This window comes from Mustela erminea, chromosome 16 (genome assembly GCF_009829155.1).
Source record: "Mustela erminea isolate mMusErm1 chromosome 16, mMusErm1.Pri, whole genome shotgun sequence".
NCBI lineage: Eukaryota > Metazoa > Chordata > Mammalia > Carnivora > Mustelidae > Mustela > Mustela erminea.
In genome coordinates this window covers 64,017,869-64,038,937 of record NC_045629.1, presented here as the reverse complement: position 1 = coordinate 64,038,937, position 21,069 = coordinate 64,017,869, and the positions used below count along the sequence as shown (strand labels likewise).

At 46.5% G+C, this 21,069-nt stretch overlaps 1 protein-coding gene and 1 pseudogene across 1 annotated transcript in view; both read left to right on the top strand.

The window, feature by feature from the left end:
• EXT1 (exostosin glycosyltransferase 1) overlaps window positions 1-21,069 on the top strand; it is a 281,234-nt gene that overhangs the window by 145,403 nt on the left and 114,762 nt on the right. The gene's annotated exons all lie outside the window — the stretch shown is intronic.
• On the top strand, window positions 11,534-11,707 carry LOC116575628 (annotated as a pseudogene).

Here is a 21,069-nt window from a genome sequence, read left to right as displayed (position 1 = left end):
TAAGACTCAGGCCTGACGAAAACGTTGCCTGCGTGGTACGTAGTACACACTTGCCTCCTTTATTCTTTCAGTAGAAGTTTGGATTTTCTGTTCTACAGCGTGGTGGGTTATGCCCCATCCCAGAGCCAAGCATGGGTACAACTTGGACTGGATTTCTGCTCTTCAAGGCAAGGAACCAGAGGCCCAGGGAGTGGCGGGGACCTCTTCAAGGCAGGGCCAGGGCTGTGCCAGAGCTTTCTCCGATCCTGTCTCGGGGTCCGTCTCCTGAAGATCGGCAGTCTTTCTGCTCTGAGTCAGGGCAGCGCGAGCTCATTGGCATTCAGGGAATTATTGGCTGTTTGGATCGGAGGCCCTGGCATCTCTACAGACAGTTTAATTTGGTGGCACCGGGTGTTGCTGGTTGAATAGTCTGCAACTTTGTCAAAAGTAATGAATTTAACCAATTCCCTGCTTTTATCCTGGTGTCTTAGCTCGCAGGACGGTCAGCTATCATCAGGTGAAGCAGAATCCTCGTAAACACTTGCACGTGGGATTTTCTGCTTTGCATACCTGCTCCGGTTAAGGAGCCTCTCCCCCTCGGTTTGTGTATCCCTCTTTGTGACTGCTAACGCACTGTTGTTGCCGAGACACAAAGCGAGGTGAGACACTCTTCTGGAACTGTCTGATGGCTCCAGTTACACAGGAAATCATGACTGTGTTATCACAGCCTGGGAAGGGGAAACGGCCTGTTTCAGACTTGCCACTTCGTCTCTCGGGGTAGAAATTGCCTCGGTCGTGGGACTGAATTCTGCACAGCACTTGGATCTTGAGCCGCCCCCCGTGTATTTATGTCCCCTGGATTCCCCTCTTTCCCCATGGGAAATACACACCTGTTGGTAGGCAGCCCTCGCCCAGTCTGCGCATTGCCCCAAACGTAAGAATCTTAAAGCTCTGTTCTCTGTCTTAAAATACTTTCTTGGAATCATTCGTGCCTGCCCCTAGGCTGGTAGTTAGGGTCTTCCAGCGGTAGTAGGGAAATACGACTTTTATTTTCCATTTTGCTCTTTGAGAAAAAAATCCATACTTACAACTTCGGGACCTTTCTCTCTAGTGTCATGATTTATTAAAAACCACACTTGAGAGGTAGAAGGTTCAGACTATCTATAAACAGCAGAAATTCTAAAATCATTTTTGAGGTACTTTTTTTTTTTTTTTTTAAAGATTTTATTTAATTATTTGAGAGAAAGATATCACAAGTAGGCGGAGAGGGAGAGAGAGGGAAACAGGCTCCCCGCCGAGCAGGGAACCCGATGTGGGGCTCCATCCCAGGACCCTGGGATCGTGACCTGAGCTGATGGCGGAGGCTTAACCCACTGAGCCACCCAGGCGCCCCTTGAGGTACCTTTTAAATGAGCTGCTTTTGTTGTTACTTGAGATTCCATCTCCTTGGAATATCGTTCATTGTAATGAGAGAACTAGTCATAACCAGGCTACTCTTGGGATGGAACATTGTTCTGGGTGAGGCTGGGTTGGGTGACGCTGTGCTCTTGGTAGCACATTTGTTTTAAATAATCCACAGATGCAAAGAGTTTGCAGAATGGAGTTTTAAATTACAACCCTGCTGGGCAGTGCTGGTGTTGAAAAGAAGCCTCCAGATTCAGGCCAGCTTTGAACCTCCGTTCTGTTCATTGTTTGTCTCATTTAGCAAGGGCCTAGGTGGGTTAGTGGACCTGAAAAGGAGCACAGAAGTAGGTGGGGAGCTCCACAGTTGGCTCATTCCAAGGTTTGGCCACCTCCGTGGGATTCCAAGTACTTTGTACCTTTCTGCTTTGCTAAGTCAGCACTCCAGTCTGGGCCATAAGCTGATTTTTCTCCTCTCCTCAGGGCATGGCAGCTGCTAGAAGCAGTGTCCTCCGTGGCAGACCCGGAACCCCTTTGCAGAGTCCCTCTCCACACCATCACTGGGGTGTGGAAGAGCAGCCCCCCTGACAGGCTGTCCCAGCCTGAATCAGTGGGAGCTGGTGTTAGCCTTCCTCCGAGCAGATGGCCCTGGAAGGGAGGAGATACTCAGTGTGGATTCTTCTAGAAAGGAGGGTCCAGGACAGCAGTGGCTGTTCTGGAGTGATAATCAAGATGCCTGCCACAGCCTCAGTGTCTTCAGTGCTAGAATAAGGATAACAATAGTGCTTAATAGGATCATTGTGAGAATCTGGTGGGTTAGTACATAAGGCACCTGAGAGCGTGCCAGGCACGTTGGAAACATTCAGTAAACGGTAGCTGTGGTTAGTACAGTACTGAAAGCCTTATAATCCCTTGGTCTTATAATAAACATTAAGTTAAAAAAAAAAAATGGGAGAGGAATGAAACACTTGTGGGAATGACCCAACTCCAAGGCTGCATGACAGACGACGGTCTGGACCAGAAGCACAGGCATCACTGGGTCCGGGAGACCTGGGGCTGATCATTTGGTGTACTGGGCCAATAAGTATATGGGGGTTTCAGGAAGGCATTGTCAGGAGAAGTGTGCCCCCCACCCCCACCCCGGATGGACAGGGGCTGCAGGAGCCGAGTGTGACCGCTGAGCGAGAGCTCAGGCCAGTGTTCAGGCTGCGGCTTTCCTGGGGTTCCCAGCACTGGGGGAAGAAACCATTGTCAGAATCATGGGAGCAGAATGACTGCTCCTCCCATAGTCTGGGGAGCCAAGCCCAGTTACACTAACTGGATGGTTTTATGAGGAAAGGTGGAAGCAGAAATATGTATATTTGTGTAGCTTGCCTAAGTGACAGCTGGGTTAGAGCTGGAAATCAGAGAAGCTACAAATCCCTGGAAGGCTTGAGAAACAAACACAGGAATCATTATTTAGGGCACAGTGGGGACAGTGGGTAAAATGGAGAAAAGCGAACTAGTTAAAATGCACACATCACACATCTTTGCCAGTATTAAAAGCTATTTGTATTGGGTTTTCTAACTATCTTACTCAGTCCTGTACTCAATACAGCTGACAAGTAGGTCCATCAGTGGGTAACATACTCTGAAGTTGACCAGCCTCTTCGGTACCCAGAAATCCGTCTTCTGTTCTGCCACGGTGAAACCTTCTTGAAGCCAGTGCTCACCGAACAGGGGGAAGAGATCCCGAGGCTTCACTGGAAAGTGTCTCCCCACCCACATTTTTGAGAGCTGATTGTGTTTTCCTGCTAAATGACAGATTCCTTTAAGGCACTGTGCCCTTCCCAAAATTTGATCCCCATGAGCAGAGAACCTGGAATGAGGTCTCTACTCTGTCAGTGTTGACGGAGGAGGCTTGGAACATGGGGACCAACGGTCTTTTAAATATGACGTTAATTTTGTATTCAGATAACATTTTACCATTTCACTCTTTCTTACCTACACTGCTAATGCACCTGCTATTTAATAAAGACAATGTGGCAATGTGTATTAAGAAAGAAAGAAAAAAAAAGGATTCCTTGTGAGTGACGTGGGGCGGGTCCTAGGATTATTCTCTGACAATCACAAAAAAAAAAAAAAAAAAAAAGCAAAGCACTGGAAGCCATGGGAGCCATGCTTTTGTGTTTTCTGAGAGTGACTTCATTTATCCTTGGATTAGGTCCAAACCTCCTAGACCAGGGGTCAGCAAACTTTTTTCTTTGACAAACCACATAGTAACTATTTCTGGTTTTGTGAGCTGTCCGGACTCGGTTGTAACTATTCACTTCTGCCCTTGTAGCATGGAAATAGCCAGAGCTGATACTAAATGAGAGAGTGTGGAAAACCATTTATGAACATTGAAATTTGATGTTCTCGTAGTTGACTTTCTCGTCTTTCTTTTATTTATTTATTTATTTTTTTAAAAGATTTTATTTATTTATTTGACAGAGAACACAAGTAGGCAGAGAGGCAGGCAGAGAGAGAGGAGGAAGCAGGCTCCCTGCTGAGCAGAGAGCCCGATGCGGGACTCGACCCCAGGACCCTGAGATCATGACCTGAGCCGAAGGCAGTGGCTTAACCCACTGAGCCACCCAGGCGCCCTCGTCTTTCTTTTAAATTATTATTATTTTTTTCCCAACCATGTAGAATAATGTGAAAATGATTCTGAGTGTGAGGGCTGTACCGAAAGAGGCTGCAGACCGGACTTGACCTTGGGGTGCAGTTTGCAGAGCCCTGATTTAGATGGCTGTCTCCTACTTCTTACTAGGTGTGCTGTCTGCAGAGGAAGTAGTCTATTTAAAAAAAAAAAAAAAAAGCTAATTTGGGGCACCTGGGTGGCTCATAGGGGTAAGCATCTACCCTCTGCTCAGGTCATGGTCCCAGTGTCCTGGAATCGAGCTCAGCATCAGGCTCCCTGCTCAGCGAGGAGTCTGCTTCTCCCTCTCCCTCTGCCTCTCCCCCTGCCCATTCTCCCTCTCTCTCAGAAAAACAAAAACAAACAAAAAACCACATAGCTAATTAAAAGAATCAAAGCATCAGATTTCTATATGCAAGAGCTGCTTCTGATTCCTGAATTTAGGAGGAAACTTCTTGGGGGCCGGGGTGGGGGGGTGGTGGGGACAAAAACAGGAGACCCACGGCACTGCTGGCATTTTGCCTGGAGGCTTCTCACTTTCATGCATGGGTTTTGCAGGACCTCTGGAGCAGTGAAGGGGGGTGCCACTGAAGTAGGGAAGAATGCTAATCATTTTAAAGAGATTCCCATTCCTACTGACTCAGGTCCATTCCTACTGACAAGGTATTTCGGTTCTTCCCCTAAAATGATCTATTAATAATAATACTATAAAATGTTACCTTGTCTCCAGCTTTCCACTTAAACAGAGGGACTGAGGAAGCAACCCTCATGGAAGGTTCCCATTAGTAAAGGATCTCAAATAGGATTAGATTTTTTTAGATTTAGATTTTTTTTAAACTAGGAACCATCTTTTTATGTGTGGTGATACTCTTAGTTCTGACGTTGATTTAATTAACCCTTATCTTTTTTTTTTTTTAAGATTTTATTTATTTATTTGACAGACAGAGATCACAAGCAGGCAGAGAGGCAGGCAGAGAGAGAGGAGGAAGCAGGCTCCCTGCTGAGCAGAGAGCCCGATGCAGGGTTCGATCCCAGGACCCTGGGATCATGACCTGAGCCGAAGGCAGCGGCTTAACCCACTGAGCCACCCAGGCGCCCTATTAACCCTTATCTTAATCAAGGCGAAGGTTCAATAACATTCCCCCCAAATACACATTGCCCTTTTTGTTAAAAGTAAAGAAATGCACTTTTTTTTTTTTTTTTTAAATGTTTTCATTTTGGTTTCTCCGCGCAGAGTGTGGAGAGCCAGTAAAATCCTCCTAGTAGACATATATGGGAATAGACTCAGTATCCTTAAAGCTCTGGGCTGGTTTACACTAAAACAAGGTGAATTTGAATATTACTTTTTAGCACAATTCTTAGAGCATCCATTTAATGGTCCAGTATTCAGATTTTTTTTTTTTAACCTCTTTCAGTGCCTATTTTTTTTAACCTGTTTCTTACCCTGGTGTGCTCATCCTGATTCCTTCATGTCGGGATTACGTAAGCCCCAAAGGGAAGATTCGGACCCGACCATGATGCGAGCCCAAGATAGCCTCTTGTCCTTTTCTGATCACTTTCATTTAGCTGTCGTGTTGTCCTATTTTGACAAAGTAAAGATTCATTGTGGCAGGAGCTTAAATAGGAATTGGACTCACACCCCATTTCCAGGAAAAAACAGGAACAGCAAGCATTATCTGATGTAATTAAAGTGTGTTGAACCCTGAACAAAGTACCCAGCGTAAATCCCCATTTGGCCCTTACAGCCAGCTGGCTTAGAATCAGTGATATGAATTACCTGCTGCTTGGAAGGTCTGTGGCCTCTCCAAGGTCATGTTGTAGATTGGATGGCCAGCCTAATAGAGATTTCCTTGGTAATAATTTTAGAAGAGCACTCAGTGAAAACTGAGCCCCAGTTACCTTGTCTACAAAATGGACATAATTTCACTTCCCATGTGAGATAGAAGTTGGGTTTAAATGAAGTATTTTTAAGTATTTAGCACAGTTTCTCAGATTAGCATGTCCTCAAGACTGAGTGTTACCTACTGTTCTCTTTCCTTTTCTGAACACCCCCCTCAAAAAGTCTTAATTAGTAAAAGATGTCTCTCTCTCTCTCTCTCTCTCTTTTTCAAACCACATTGAAATTTTTACCATTTAACCTAGTTCCTGTTTTATATTGTTGGGAGCTTTCTATCATATTATTACTTCCATATAAAAGAGCTGAGCTCTAATTTCAATTCATTTATTTCGTTTTTTTTTTTTTTTCACAGTTAACTCATGAGGAAGTCCAAGAGAACATTAGTTTTACCTGCAAATTATAAATGTAAGCTCTCTTTCCAGCCCACTGTGATTTTTTTTTTTTCTAATGCTCTCAAATATTTCCAAAGCTCTAAGTGTGTAGGCTTATGATGGCTCCATTGACTTCAAGTGGATGTTTGTTATTCAATCTAAACGCTGTTCAGCCAGCTCAACTGCCTTTTCTTTTATCCAACTTATTTTTTTCTTCTGGCAATGATCTTAACAAATTGTTGACATATTTAAGATAATAAGGATTAGAAAATTGATTGGGAATTTACAAAATCATTTGCTTCTGAGGGTGAGAATGAGTGTTTGGGTTCTTTGTCTCCCAAGGATACATTAACCTATCTCTTAAACACAGTCAACAAAGAATATTAGCGTCATTAGACAACATTTAAAATTCAGGCCTCTCCGCCCTTCCAGATCCAAGTTGGAATGGAGCTGTCTTCCACTGGGGAATAATTTGTCTCCATTAATTGAGAACAAATGTGCATGGGTGTTTTAATTACACAGTAAATTAGGGGAATTTAAGATGCAGAATATGTGAAAGCCAAGAATTCAAAACCAACAACTCAAAAACATAAGTAGATAAACAGGGGGAATATCTCAGCATACGAGTGCAAGCAGGTCCCAAGATAAAGAAAGGGGAAAAAAACAAGATCAAGACAAATTACTAGGGTTTTACTAAAGCTCCTTTCAAGCGGAACAACTCTGATTTATGATTACAAGCCGTTGTTGGCTGCTCGTGGCAGGTGGAAGAAACCGTATTCGCAGGGTTACTCCAAGGTGTCTGGCTTCAGTAAGTGGCCTTCTATGCATTCAATGGAGAATAAATATTGCGGAGTTCCTAGATGAATTTAAACTTTGCAGAGCATTCCCAAAGCAAGTATACAGCCTAGGCCCATGGAACCCTGAGAGTATCTGTAAAACTATGAGGATAAGCTGATGAGGGGACAGGGTCTAGAACTTTCCTTAGATTCTCACTGGAATTCACACTCCTAAAATGTAACAGAGCTGCTGATGAGCAATATTTTAAGATTTTATTTATTTATTTAACAGACAGAGATCACAAGTAGGCAGAGAGGCAGGCAGAGAGAGAGGAGGAAGCAGGCTCCCTGCTGAGCAGAGAGCTGGATGTGGGGCTCCATCGCAGGACCCTGAGATCATGACCGGAGCCGAAGGCAGAGGCTTTAACCCACTGAGCCACCCCGGTGCCCCTGTTCTCTGGCGTTTAAGCTAACTAGAAGTTGTCTTCTCATAAACTTATAGCTTCTCTTTCCCTCAAGCAGGGTTAAATGACTCCTCTGTTCCCCGCCCACCCCAGCCCTGTCCTGAGGGCTAGAATGCTTTCAACCAAATTTGGTGCTTCTTAGCAAGATCCGCTAGTTTGTTACCGATTCAGAGCATCATTTTCTCTCTCTCTTCTTACCATATACCAATTTAGGTATTTCGCTTTATTCTCTTTTTGAAAAAAAAAATTGCTCTGGACATACGTGTATTTATTGTAAGCCATTGTAAATCTTTTCTGGGAGCAGGGAGCATGTCAGTGACAGGCCTCCTCAAGACCTCAGAGCGCTGGTTATTGATTACAGAGTAAGTAGGGTGGAGGCTGTTTTTCTGTCTTTCTTGAGGGCGCTGGGAATACCTACATCCTCTCATTGTCTTGAGAGCAACTGGGAGAAGTTCACTTCAAATGAGACGCCCAGGAAGGGAGGAACTGGGACTTTGACCTTTCAAGTGAAACTATGATAATTTCTGCCTTCCTAGTTCTACTTTAAGCGGAATATTCAAATATGCCTATTTACACTCTTTTTTCCAAGCTTTCACTCGGGGCTGTGTCCTCTGTTGCTGGTTCCCAGAGTAGACTTTGAGCTCCTAACAATGAGTGTTATCATGCCTGTTTCTCGGTGGTTCTCCACAAAGTAGGCAAGAATGTGCTTTAAGTTAATGATCAAGACAGTAATCTCTCACCAGTGGCAGTAATCAACTTTTGATTTTCCTACCGAGGAGCCCGACCTCGTTTGCTTTGCGGAGGATCCTAACCTGAGCCCCACTGATTTGTCTGTGGTTAAAAAGTGTCATCAGCTTCCCCCAAAGTTTCGGAACTTAGTGACGAATCTGTGCTTTCCCAAGACAATTTGCTGGGCCAGCGCCTGAGAAACAGCCCTTTTTAAATAGAAGTGATCAACTTTAAGTCATAGTAGCTGATCCCTGAAAATTGTAAGATGCGGATGTGTATTTTCCATGTAAACATTATCTCAAAGAAAAGGGTAAATTTAGAAAAATGTCAAGTATAACTTATGTGTTTGAGCTCTGAACTAAGGGCTAGATCCCGAGGCCCCTGAAATACAGAACATTCTACCCCTGCAACTGGGGCGCAAGTGTATTTACCCACAAAAGTGGCTTCTTGTCCTAGTTTATGTGGATTAAGCACATCTGTGTATCATCATGTCTGCTCTTTTTTTCTGCCTCAAATCCTAAGTGGAATTAATAACTTATTATGGCCGCTTTCAACAAGACAGAACAGATCTCTGCTTAAAGCTTATTAGGAGGCTCCTTTGTAACAGTTCCTGGCTCAGGTAGCCCTTTTACTTCTCCAAAGTACGTCCTATAAATGTTACGAAATTGGCCGCAGAGTCCTCCATGGTTTCCTCTGCAAAATGCTGATGAAGCCGTTGTGGAAAAAGGAAGAAAGACGGGTTCTGGAGGAGGAGCCGGAAGTCAGTTCTTGTCTGTTCCCCCATGTAAGTTTCACTTTCCCCAAAGGGGTTGGTGGAAACTCCCTCACAGGACAGTGCCAGGTAGCATGAGGGGTGGTGGTGAGGTCCACAAGGGAGCCCGAGAGGTTCATACTCATGAAGCCATGGGCCTCCCACTGTCCCCCGGGTCAGTGCCTGTTGTTTGCGGAAGCTAGCCGCAAGCCCGTTCCTGGTCCTCATGCCAAAGCCCCACTGTTGAAGCTTTCGTCTGCTTTCTTACGATCCCTGTCTACACCTTGGCTTGTGGGTTGTTTGTCTCCCCGGTTGTGTCTCAGCAGGCCTTGGCCTGTCTGTACCTTCCTTCTGTGTGACTGGCTTCAGGAACAGGCCCTGAAGGGGGCCAGGATTAAGCACCGCGCAGCACTTACCTAGGGCTTTCCTGTGTGCTAAATGCTTTGCATTCCCTTTTATTGGTTCTCACTCAGAGCATTGATGTAAAGTGAAAAATCATTACTCGGGCTTTAACGCCAAAGGGGAAACTGAGATAGGCACGTCAAATGTGCCTCACAAACCAGTCCTGGTTAAAATGGGCGCCCTCAAAACCCCAGTCCTACTTGCTTACTTTCAGTTCCTTTCCTTGAATAGAACACAACGTAGGAACCGTAGACATCGACCCTTGTCCAATACTTCGTACCTAGACTCTCATGGTGAAGTTCAGTATCTCAAAGGGGAGAGTGGAGGTCTCCCAGGTCTGCTAAACTCAGCACCCTCTGTCCAAACAGCCTCTGAGGGGACTCTCTGGAGGGCAGCGTGGCCACAGCTCCAGGGCCTCTAAGTGCTGAAATGGAGCCTCACAGAGAGAAAGCCGGATGGCCTGACTGGGGAAGGTAGTACACAGGGACTGGGAGCTCTGATGTCAGTTCCTGGCTATGCCAACATGCCGACTGTATGCCCTTAGTCCCTTAACCTGTTCAAGCCTCAGTTTCTTCATCAGTAAAGTGAGGATGGTCAGTGGGCTCCTGTCTCTTATCATCCTGCATATAGGTCTGGTCCATAGAAGGGCACAGTGAGTTATGGCAATAGTATTTCTGTTGTTATTTAAAAAAAAAAAATCAATAATTAGGGTGCCTGGGTGCCTCAGTGGGTTGGGGCCTCTGCCTTTGGCTCAAGTCATGATCCCAGGGTCCTAGAATCAAGCCCCACATTGGGCTCTCTGCTCAGCAGGGAGCCTGCTTCCTCCTCTCTCTGCCTGCCTCTCTGCCTACTTGGGATCTCTGTCCAAAAAAATCAATAATTGTACCTTGAATCTGGGAGAGTAGGTTTGAAAACAAACAGTATCAGTAATAAACATTGCCTGTCTTGTAGTGGATGCGTTCTTAGTAGGTATTCCAGCCATGGTGTGCGTTTTTCCAGTTGGAAAGTCAAGGGGTGGTTCTCTGTCTTAAAACCTTTCATGGATGTCTAAGTAGAGGCTCTGTTCACAGTTTAGCTGTAGTAGGACCAAGCTGTTATCTGATGAATTCTTACTTCTTCACATTCATCACGTGGGAAAAAGAAATACCAAATCCACAGCTCCATAGAGTGGCAAGAGAGGTGTTAAAAGTAACTGAGCCCTGGGTTCCCATATGGTCTTTGGGACCTAGAGGGCTCCCTATACCCATTTCCTTTCCTGTAGCTAAAGTTAGAATTGGGGAAAGATCAACAGCTTAAAAACCACCACAACTTCCTGATCTCCCTTATACCCCTTACACAGAAAGGAGCATTTCTGAGAAACTGGAGCTGAACTGATAAAGGAGCAGTCATTGAGGGAACAGCGCGTGGAGTGGGGGAAGGGGCGTGAAGTCATACACGGGAGCTTGGTGAGGTTTGCTGGGGGTGCTAGAAACCAGGGCAGGGGTGACAGCAGGATAAGGAGGCGTAAAGAAGCAGGCGAGCATCATCGGTGATAGGGCTGTCCTGTTGCAGCCGCGACCCATCACCGGCCCAAGATCTGGCGGTTATTTCCTATGGCAAAACAGAAACCAAGTCCACACGGTAATACACATGTAATAAATGTCAGTGTGGAAAGTGACTCATTTCACCTCAGATCCTCCTGTGCCTTGTGCCCTGTGCGCCCATGTGTGGGATACACACTGCACATGTGTGCACATACACACATACATACTTGATTTTGCAAAAATACTACCATTGCTTCTTAACGTGCTTTTTTCGTCTCACAGTCCACTAGAAGCACTTTTCCATTCCAGCAAATACTCCTCTGCAAATGTAATTTTTTTGTATGTAGCCAGGTAGTGTTCCTTGACATCGATGGACTATAATATACTTATCGAAGGACTTATTGTTGTTTGCCATATGCCTCGTTCTAATCAGTGCTGTGATTATAATAAACATGGGATTTTTTTTTTTTTTTTTTACACACCTCCTTAAGTATTTCCTTAGGAATCGCCAAGTTGCGCCCCCACAAGAGTGAACTTCCCAGTTCACTTTCTTACCAGGAGCTTCTAAGGGTCTATTTATTATCGCTTCTCGGCCTTTTGGCTAAGATCAAGTGAAGGGTCTATTTATTCTCACCCTTGTGGGTATCAAGTAATTATCTTTTTTTTTTTTTTTTTTTTTTAAGATTTTTTATTTATTTATTTGAGAGAGATTGAGCATGAGAGGGGAGAAGGTCAGAGGGAGAAGCAGACTCCCCATGGAGCTGGGAGCCCGATGTGGGACTCGATCCCGGGACTCCGGGATCATGACCTGAGCCGAAGGCAGTCGCTCAACCAACTGAGCCACCCAGGCGCCCCTCAAGTAATTATCTTTAAGGAAAGAAAAAAATTCTTGCCAACCTGTTGGACTAAAAAAGGGAAACTTGTTTTCATTTGTGTGTTTGTAATTACAGCTTGCAAATCTTTTCATGTATTTATTCACCATATGCATTTTTTTTCTTTGGTGAGGAGCCCGCTCGTGCCCGTTGCCTAATTGTCTATTATGATGGCTCCTTTTTTCTCTTATATGAATTCTCTGCATATTTGATCTATTATCTCATTGTTGGTCATAAATCCGGGTAGAATTTTCTCAGGACAAGAAGATGATCTTCCAGGAAAGGGAATATCCCTGGGGACGGTAGGACCCTCTGTAAGCAGGAGAAAAAGAAAACCCACGTAAAGCACATTCCTTGTTTCTTCACAAATCGGAAGCTGTGCTTTGGAGACGGCTTGGGGATCGGTTGCTTTGTAGAAAGGGGATAGGCTTCTACAAGGATGAGGTATATGTACTCAGCGGAGGTACTCGAGACCAAACAGTCAGTGACTACTTTATTATTAGACCATTAAGAGCAGCTAGTGATTCTCTACCTCTGCCTTTTAATAAAGACAGAGTCATTGAAAGCTGTCTCTGCAGAGCAGTTACTGTATAGTGTCGAGATACTCATCATTTAAATCTGGATGGTTTAGGGCAGAATATCATGTTTACATTAAAGATTTCATAAAACCACTTTTAAAATTTGCCTAAATAAATGTTTCCTTAAATACTCTGCAAAGGAAAGTCAGTTAAGCTTTTGGTTAAATGGCTTAAAGCTTCTACATGAGTATTTTCCACAAATACACATTTAAAAGAGCCACTAGAAAATTAGATTTGCACTATCTTGTTCTAGCGTAAATGTGTATATCAGTTAGTTTGGGAAAGATCTGTGTCATCACTGGAGAGTCTGTGAGCCAGTGGCCTCATGTTCCTGTGATCCATGGGCCTGGGGAAACTGTGTATTTTCCCCCACGATCACTTGATTAGCATGTGCCTTGCTAGGAGTTAAACCCCTAGGCCGTCTGGCTTTATCTTCTGTAATTCTTGCTGTATGAGATTGTTCAGCAGAACTTGGTGGATTCTTGAGATTAGAAGTTTTCTTTTTAAAAAAGAAAAATGATACATTTATTTGAAATAGAGAGTATAAGCCAGGGGAGGGGCAGACAGAGAGGGAGAAGGAGCTCTCAAGCAGACCCCACGCGGAGTGTGGACCCCAATGCAGGGCTCGATCTCAAGATCCTGAGATCATGACCTGAGCTGAAATCAAGAGTTGGATGCTAATCAACTGAGCCACCTAGGCACCAGAGATTAGAAGTTTTCTTACCATGTACTCCTATCTGCTGCTGTGCTGGGCTCTGGGATAGCAAAGGAATGGACTGGATCTGCCTCTGTCCGGAGCCATTACAGTCTCCTAGGGAAAGACCCAGAAGAGCTGTGTGGTGAGTAATGTCTCAGGCGTACAGGTCAGTATGACTGTGGTCTATGGGCGAGGATGCAGAAGAAGGTGTGGTTCGTTGGCGGTAAAGTACTAGCCGTTAAACTGTGAGCTGAGTTTAAAGGGATGGGGAATTGGGACTTAACCCATCAATGTGCCCTCTCTGTTAAAATGAATGAGTTTGGACATTAATGAAGTCGTGAGCTTTTGGACACAGACCTGAATACATGAACAGTTAGGTCTGGCCCCTTGAACAGTTTATCGTTTCTGTGAGCCTCAATGGTCCCATCTGGAAATAGGAGGAGACCATGTACGGAATGTGTAGAAATCGGATGGTGGGACTAGCCCTGTGCCTGGCAGAGGAAACGGCAAGCGGAAGTTGGGGAGAGGGACAGTGGCAGCATCAGCAACACGGACTGACCCAGCAGGAGAGGGACGCGTGCCGCTCGCCCATCCCGTTTCTCACCGCGTCCTGCACTGGGTGGTTGTGGGGTCTACTACCCTGTGGTTTCATGACAGAATGACTGATGGTTTGAAGGGAGGGGCCAGTGAGTTTTGTGTTTGGAGCTTTCTCAAGGACGTGCTATGGAATAACAGAGGATTTAGTCCGAGGGTGTGAAATTCAGAACGGAGCCCTTCTGTGCCAGCCCTCTCAGGAGGCCTGTGTGGGGTTTGCTGGACAAGGTTCATGGACGACCGGCCCTTCCTGCACGGTGTGTGGCGAAGGCCTGTGCTCGCTGTTGTTTCTCCAGCGGCCCCTTCTGCGTCCGCCCCCCTTCCTGGTCCCATTGCCACAGCCCAAGATCCAGCCTCCCTGGAGTTCACCCAGACCACCCGTCTTTAGGATGACAAGCCTACAGCCCAGGGATTTCTGCCCTCCGTAGATGATAGTAAGTAACCAAGTTGCAGCTTTCAGATTTTGCAAGTCAGAGACTCTGAGGGCCCCGTCCGCCTCTAAAACTGTCCAGTGGCTTTGCGTGGCTTTTGCAACAAAATGCCCAGTGTCTTAACGTGGCGTTTCGTAGGCTGCCTGTGTTCATCAGGTGCCACCCTGCCTGCAACCCCCACCCCCCTGCCAGAGGCAGGGCCTTAGTTGGGCATTCTCTTGCAAAGTGATTAAGATTGAGATAGTATTGTGGTTTGGTTTTGTTTTTTAAGATTTTTCATTTATTTTGAGGGAGTGCACATGCAGGGGAGAGGGGCAGAGGGGAGAGAGAGAGAGAGAGAATCTCAAGCAGACTCCATGTTGAGCACAGCGCCCCACGCGGGGCTCGATCTCACAACCCTGAGACGCAGACCTGAGACAAAACCTAGAATTAAGACACTTAACCAGTGGAGGCACCCAGGTGCCCCCTGAGATCGTATTCTTTATGGAAACCAGGAAAGGCGTGAGGGAAGCAGGACAGGGCAAGACGAGAAGGGAGGCAAAGGTATGGGTTTGTGGGTTCAGCTGTAGTCTGCCTGCAGCCTGGGGAGCTCGACAGCCTGTAGAGGCCCGGCTCCAGGCTCCCCTCTGGGTGGGGGAGGTAAACACCCAGGCCTTTCCCCTAGAGGTGACAAGGCTGGCTACCAGGACAGCTCTCTGAAGTCCTTAAGGGCCAACACACATGTCATAGGGAAGATTGTACTTAGTCAAGCAGAGGGGATCTGGGTAGGATGCCAGCGGCTTCCATTTTACTCACCCTTCAGACTCCTACTGATGCGTCAGGACCCCACCTGTGTGAAGTTTTCCCTGGCCCGGAAATCTTCATTCTGAATTAAGGATGTTTTTGTCTCTGCCTTTGCTTATCAAGCTTTAACCGGGTGCCACCGTGGATTGGCTTAATGTCCCGCTCCCTGCTAGGCTAATGAATTTCTCGAGGGCATCGCATGTTTTTACTTCATCTTTAAGTAGACACTCTCCAGCCCCCAGGACTGCTCCTGTGTAGCTGTTTAGTAAAGGTCTTTTGAATTTAAATGAGCTAGAACATTCTTCCAGGCTGCCTAGTGTTTTGGCTCCAAGGGAACTATTCCTCCAAGCCTGTCCAGTTTGGGGGTCTGTGGGTTTTTTCCCCAGTAATGCTAGCTGAGCTCCTGCTCTTTTCTCTGCACAGTTCCAGAGCCGTTGAGATTCTACCTCCCTGTCTAGGTTCTCTTTCTGGGCCAGCATTTTCTCCCACCTGCGCCCCTGCGCACGTCGCCCTACTTCCTCCCCAGCCAGCCCAGGCCAGCAGCTTGCTGTCGTCTACTGGCTGCATGGGCTGGGCCCCAAGGGAGATGAGTTGAAACAAGCATCACTTCTTGGATGACGCTCTGGCTGCCACTTAGAGTCTGGCAGTGGGTGAATCTTGGCTTGTGTCATTGAATGTCATGGCTTATTGGTGTAGCTGTGAAAATCATCTGGAGGACAGTTGAGGCCTCTTTGGCGTACCCCTTTGGCAGTCACCATTTCTGGCGATTGAAAAGGGTTACCACTTTGTAGTCTGGTCCAGAACTAGATTCTGAAAGATGCGGTACATGGTCAAATGGAAACATTTGTTCACTCATTCACTTACTCAGTCTTTTTATTCCTTGGCTTTTATTGTGTGCTGGGTCGGGTGGGATGGAATAAAATGTGGTCTCTGCATTCAGGGAATTTCTAATAATCCAAGGAAGGCGGTGGGATGGAGACAGATGGGTACACAGTTTGCAATAATCAAAGGAATAATAGGATATGCGCCACAAGAAAAGAAACATACAAAGCATTGGTTAAGAGTTTAATCTCTGAAGCTGGAGGGCCCCGAGGTCAAATCCCAGCTCTGTTATTTATTAGCTGTGGGACTTTGGGCAAGTCATTTTTCTAGGCTTCACTTTATTCATCTGTCAAATGGCAAAAAACCAGTAGTCTCCACCTCACAGGGTTTGTGAGAATTAAATAAGATTATCTGTGTAAAGTATTTAGCTTGGCACAATTGATAAATGTTGGCTATTATTAAGAATGTTACTGATGGGCCCACTCTCACAGAGGGGAGGGGTCGACAGAAGAGATGGCGTTTGATTGAAGGCTTGAATTTGCACAGGTAAGAGAGGCTGCCTAGGAGAAGAAACAGCAGGGGGGCCAGTGAGGGGGTAATTTATTAGGGAATTAGCAAGTGGTGTGGAGTATCTGGGAGGTGCTGATGAATGTTTGATGGGTTTTGGTGGGTGCTAAGGCTGCAGAGGTAGGCTGGGGTCTGGTACCCTCCAGAGTGTGAATACTCAATAAATACTGCCTCAATTTCTTTGATCTGTATACCTTGAATAACTTTGTTGTGTTGTTCATGTGTTAACATTCATTTATGTTAAAGAATGCTAGTGGGCACTGGGTCCAAAATCATCTCATTACAAAATGAAAATAATGATGAGCGTATCTCCTTTATGAGGTGGGGGTCTTTAGAGATCGGTGGGCTTCGTCATCAGGACGGTCCTGTGCACCAGCCCTAAATCCCATCAGGCCAGGAAGTTCTCAAAATGGGACTCATAGGACAACAAAACTAAATTTTAAATTTTTTCTAATTTTTTTTTTAAAGAGTTTATTTATCCATCTGACACAGAGAGAAATCACAAGTAGGCAGAGAGGCAGGCAGAGAGAGTCGGGGGAAGCAGGCTCCCCACCGAGCAGAGAGCCCGATGTGGGACTCGATCCCAGGACCCTGAGATCGTGACCTGGGCAAAAGGCAGAGGCTTAACCCACTAAGCCATCCAGGTGCCCCGAAATTTTGTCTAATTTAATGAGTTAAATTTAAGTAGCCCCGTGGGGCTAAGGGCTACATAGTGTAGAGCCCCCCAACGTAGAAATTATTTAGGGTAGCCCTAAAGGGAATGTGCAAAGATAAAGCATTGGTTTAGGATTGGTGTGGGATAAGGAGAGGTTTCCTACAGAGGCTTCTGCTGCTGTGATTCCAAAAGGGAAGGGCCATAAAAAGAGCTTTTTTTTTTGGATCCGTATTATTTTGGAGAATAGTCAGGCCCTCTATGACGAGGGTACACCCCGCTCAGTAGAGCGCCTTGAGCAGTACCAGGCTGATTAGGGAGCCGCAGGAGCAGTTGTCATAATCCGGCTGTGTTAATAAACTACAGCCCACAAGCCGCTGTGTGTTCTCTCCCCCATCCCTCCCTCTCCTCCCTGGCTCTCTCCTCTGCCTCTCAATCCAGTGCTCACTCTGCTACATCGCGCACCAGTTATTCTTTGACCCAGCCTCAGCCTCTAAACAAATGGGGAAAATGCTCTGAAACGCGTTGAGTACCGGGGGAAACCTTACAGCCTTTATTGTGCGAGAAGGGCTAATGAGGAAACCGTTTGACAAGAGCGTGCTTTGTGTCCTGGCTTCTGGCCCCCAGCCAGTTGATTTGCTTGCCGGGACGGCTATATTCAGGCAGGCAGAGTGGAGCAACTGGGGGTGGGGGGGTGGGGGGGCAGCGTGAAGAAACCCAGACTTCATAAATCAGGATGATTCAGCCAGATTCCATTTGAATTGAATCTGGGCCAGGGGCAGGAGCGCCATGGAGTATCTGCATGGAAGCTGACACTTTAATGATTTGATTAGTTTAGGAAGAATATTTTTATGGGTTGTGTCGTCAATTACATGAAGTACTGAGTGAAGTTGTTACATTAGGATGAACCTCCATTACCTACCTCGGCTGTGTTCAAGTCGTCTACGCAGTGATTTCAGCCCAAGACCCTAAGGGTAATCTCGTGCAATCCTCTTAAAGAAAGCACTGTTTAATGACTAAAGCTGTTAATCATATTAAATACACACGGCCGCTCTGGGAAAAAAAAATGCCAAATAAGCATAAAGTTAAGAAAGGTTTTTGAATTAGCTAAATGGGGTTTTTTTTTGGGGGGGGGTGTTGTGTTGGGGGAAGGGGCTGGGTGAGGAGATGAAGACAGTAAGAATAGCACCAGGGATGGCGCTGCTTGTTGACCTCCCCCAGGGTAGGCACTGGGTCGAGTGAGTGTATCGGAACGCTTTGGGCCGCCCAGTAGAGACTGTCCAATTCCAAGCCGTTTAAAAATAAGAAATTATTATGTCACCTAAAAAGAATTGAGAGAATGATAGATGGTTCTAAAGTGGCACGGCTTCTTGTGTTCCGTGTGAAAAGCGGCAGTCCTGAAAGTCAGGGTTCCAAGCTGGCATCTCTACGCTTCTCTTGGTTTTCTCTGAGTGGGTCTTGAGTGGTGACGTTTAGGTCGAGAAGTAAAAGTAGCAGCTGCCCCCATCCTTCTTGTCCAGGGCGGATTTCATCGACCAGCGAGGTGTCTGGGACGTGAGGATCCCATGTCGAGGTCCGGTGACGTGTCTGGGACCTGGGGATTTGGAGATTCTAGATTTCTTACGCCCCATCCCCGCCGCCGGAGGCACTGAGGAAGACCAGGCTCCAGCCCCCACCTCACCAGTGGCCAGGCAGGGAAGTTTCCAGTCTCAGAGGTTTTTGTTTAAGGAGAACACGGATATGGAGGTAACCCCCTTGCCTCCACCACCTACCTGTTTTGTTTTCTTTGCACAAGTCTCAGTGGGATTAGGTTGCCAAGTCAGACCACCATTCGACTTGAGTAAATATGGCGCCCGGTTTTCCAAACAAAGCTGTGTAGGGTGTTGGGCCGAACTGAAGAAGGAACCACTCTTTCCTTAGCCCTTCTGTTGACCAAGGCAAGATTTTAGAAAAGCATCTTCCTTCATTCCCCTCTTCCTGGTGTTCTCTAAAAACCAGAAGCAGGGAGCTTAGAACATAGCATTGAGCTGTAGAGAGTGGGTTTCCCTAAATACCATACCTGCCTGTAAGGCTCACAACCTAGTGTTTTGACACTCCAGGCTCTCTTTGTGCCGCATTTCTGTGTTGAGACTAGTTCAAAGGTCCAAAAATTTAAAAAAAATAAAAATAAAAATAAGACTGAGTTATAGAATTACATATTTGCATTAGGAAATAGTTAGGAAAGTAATTTGGATGGCACAGGATTATATAATTGTGATGGTTGACGAAACAGGATATTGGGCAGAAAACAGATGTGGGTTTGAGCAGCTGAGTAGAAATGGGCAGCCTGTCCATGGCCATGACCCTGTTGGTCCCCTGCCCACTTGAGAGCCTGCTTCCGTAACCATCTTGTCACTTCACTGTCACCACAATCCTGAGAAGTTCACAGGTCCTCATGTCAGAGATAAATTGAGGCAGAGAGTTTAGCAAGCAATAGTGGATGTGCAAGCCCAGGTGTGTTTTGGTAACGAGTGCTTTCTCCCTGCTGGTGCTCCTCAGGCCGGTGTTCTGCTGAGTGCTAGAGACGAGGACAGTGGCATGTGTGCGATCGATTCAGGGACAAGGGCCCGGAGTGGCTTGGAGACTCCCAGCCTCCGCTGTTAATCGGTTTTTATCTTGAATTTCAACACACCCACTTCTGTGGAGGAAAGGATTCTGTGCTTTGATACAGAAGCCAAGAAAGGAGCGCGCCCTGGGCTGCCCTCCGCCGAAGGGCTTGGAACAGGTGCATGGTGGTTATGGAGGGCTTCTGGCTTTTCTGGGGTCCCCGCTGGGTGGCTCCCTGTGAGGTCACCACCTTCCAGCTTGCTTTTCTGTAGGAAGCTGAAAGGAAGGGGCCCTTTGAAGAGATCCAGGAGAGCAAGGAGGGCCATCAAGATGATAAGGAAGAGAAATGGAGTGTGACATTCCTTTGAGGGAATTTCCCCAGAGGGTACTGCCTCTACTTCCACACTAAAGCTTTGTGGGAAATAGCTTTCCGGCTCTGCTGATGCCCTGGGGGCCTCTTCCCGCAGCCTGCTGACTCCCCAGACTCCTCAGTCTCTCCTTCCTAGAGGCTCAGAAGCTTGCCTGCTTCCCTGTTCTCTTACAGAGCCGGCTCTGCCTCCCTTGGTCCTCTTTCTGAAGGCAAGTAACAGGGCTTGTCTGTCACGTAGGAGAGTAAGCTCTGTGCGGAAGCAGATAGATGAGAACAAAACAAGCTCTTCTGGACCCTATCCCTCCTGTGTGTGTGTGTGTGTGTGTGTGTGTGTGTGTGTGTGTGTATGTGTGTGTTAATAAAAATTTGCAGATGTGTCCCAGACCTAACATGTTGTGAAACATGACGCCGAAGCCATGCCCGCTGGAGAAGGCACAGGATGTTCCAGGTGGGCAGATAACCTTTGTCCAGAGTCTGCATCAGGAAAGGAAGTCCTGCCAGCAGGCCTGGAGCAGAGGCTCTCAGAGCTGGGGCGGGAAGGGGAGGGATCATTGCAGGGTGAAGGGGGCGGCCTCAGGTGGGGCAAGGACCAGGGGTGGCCTCGTGAGCAAGGCCTGCGAGCAGGTCTGGACTTGGTCATTTGAAAACAAAACAAAGCAAGCAGAGGAGTGTGATGTGACAACACTGAGAATGGGGGGTCGTGGACAGAGTCAAAGACAGGGACACATGTGCCCTCCTCCTGTGCCCTGTGCCCGCTCATTTTCTCCTTTCTTCTTTTGTTCATTCAGAGGTGATTATTACTTAAAATGGAAGCCATGGTCCAGGCACATGGGACACAGCTGTAAATGAGACCAAGAAGGACCAGTTCTCATGGGGTTTATGTTCCGGTAGACGGAGATAACCAAATCAGACAATCCCTAGAATGAAGTATCCCAGCTGGTGAAAGCTATGCAGAAAATCAAAATAGGTTTATGGTAATGCTAGGAAGTGACTGATCTGCTAAAACCAGGAGATCTGTCTGAGGGGGACTTAGGGGTAAAACGTGAGTATGGAGTGGCATTCTTGTGAAGGTTGAGGAAGAACGTATCAGCAAGCGAGAAGAGCCAGTGCAAAGGCCCTGAGGTAGACAAAAAAGTAGTATGTTCAGGGAACAGCAAGAACACCT